General features: G+C 35.1%; 1 non-coding gene across 1 annotated transcript; it reads right to left on the bottom strand.

The window, feature by feature from the left end:
- Window positions 1-1,328: 1,328 nt before the first annotated feature.
- On the bottom strand, window positions 1,329-1,435 carry LOC139845745 (small nucleolar RNA R71). Its single transcript, XR_011758504.1, has one exon. It is a non-coding gene; the product is annotated as a small nucleolar RNA R71 (small nucleolar RNA).
- Window positions 1,436-1,673: the final 238 nt, after the last annotated feature.

Genomic DNA, 1,673 nt, shown 5'->3' with positions numbered 1-1,673 from the left:
TTAAGTTATAGTTTTTGCCGTAGTTCTTTTATATTTCTAGATCTTTAGGTTTTGCCGTAAAATCCCTTAAGTGCTTTTTCTTTAGATTAAGATTTAGACGCTTTAGAATTTTATGACGTCGCTTATGGCTTTAATATTTAATAGATTTTAGTGCCTTTTAAGTAATTGCCATTTTTGGATATAGAATTCATTTTAAGCTTTAATTCCTTTACACGTAATTTTTAATATTTAGTTTTTAGACTTTTAAGTTTCGACGCTTTACTTTCTTATTATTATTTTTCGACCTTTTATTTTTCGACGTTTTTCGACACACTCTTTTTCTTCCTTTTATTTCTCGACGCTCTAGTTTTTAGGACATAGATTTTATCTTCAAAATTTTGACGGAAAATTATTTTAAGCGGTTAAATTGATAGACATCCAAAATTTTCTGGTTCGTAGTAATAGTTGGATTTGTTAGTGGCGAGTTGTGAGCTTCCGATTTAAAGAGTCATGGCTACCTGCTGCATTTATTGGCTATTCGAAACGTGGAAAAAATCAGAAAAGTCTATTAATTTGATAACTTATATAATTTTTTATTTTTTTATAACTAATAGGATATTCAGTGAATGCACCGAGCAAAACGTTCACCACCTTTCATACGTTCACCACCTGTAACTCGATCAAGACATCTAGCCAATATTGTCGCCATTGATTTTTCTTTAGAATCGTCATCTAGTCGACCAAGTACTCCAATTCAAATTTCTGATAATTCATTTTTTGAACCCGATCTCACAATTGAGAACCCGGGGGATATTCAAGGACAATTCAGAGATCCTGAACCACTAGTCATTCCTCCTGAATCACTAGTCATTCCTCATGAACCACAAATTACTCATCCAGAGATTGTCGAGGAAGAAATCATTAAATCAGAATCCTCTAGAGATTCAGATTCAACAAACTCAATCATGGAAAATCAGGAACCTCTAAGTATGGAAGACCGAATGAGAGCTACACACACTGGCCAAGGTCATGCCATTACTCAACCGAAAATTAATGCGCCAGATTATGAAATCAAAGGACAAATCCTACACATGGTAACTAATCAATGCCAATTTAGTGGTACGCCAAAAGAAGATCCAAACGAACATCTTCCTACTTTTAATAGGATATGTACTCTATTTAAAATCAGAGAAGTTGAGGATGAACAGATCTATCTCATGTTATATCCCTGGACTTTAAAGGGAGAAGCTAAAGATTGGTTAGAATCGTTACCTGAAGGGGCGATTGATAAATGGGATGTTTTAGTTGAGAAATTTCTTAAAAGATTCTTTCCGGCATCTAAAGCCGTGAGACTTCAAGGAGAAATTGTTACGTTCACACAGAAGCCAAATAAAACTCTATATGAAGCGTGGGCAAGATTTGAAAAGTTGTTGAGAGGATGTCCTCAACATGGTTTAGACACTTATCAAATAGTACAAATATTCTACCAAGGATGCGACATTACTACACGAAAAGACATCGACGTAGCAGCTGGTGGTTCCATTATGAAGAAAACCGCAACTGAAGCTTACAAAATTATTGATAACACAGCCTCCCACTCACATGAGTGGCATCAAGAAAAAGACATCGTTAGATCATCTAAAGCGGCTAGATCCGATTCTAGCCATGACTTTGATTCCATTTCCGCAAAGTTA

This window comes from Rutidosis leptorrhynchoides, chromosome 4 (genome assembly GCF_046630445.1).
Source record: "Rutidosis leptorrhynchoides isolate AG116_Rl617_1_P2 chromosome 4, CSIRO_AGI_Rlap_v1, whole genome shotgun sequence".
Taxonomy (NCBI): domain Eukaryota; kingdom Viridiplantae; phylum Streptophyta; class Magnoliopsida; order Asterales; family Asteraceae; genus Rutidosis; species Rutidosis leptorrhynchoides.
Note: the sequence above shows the minus strand (reverse complement) of the source record. Positions and strands in the feature narration are given on the sequence as shown.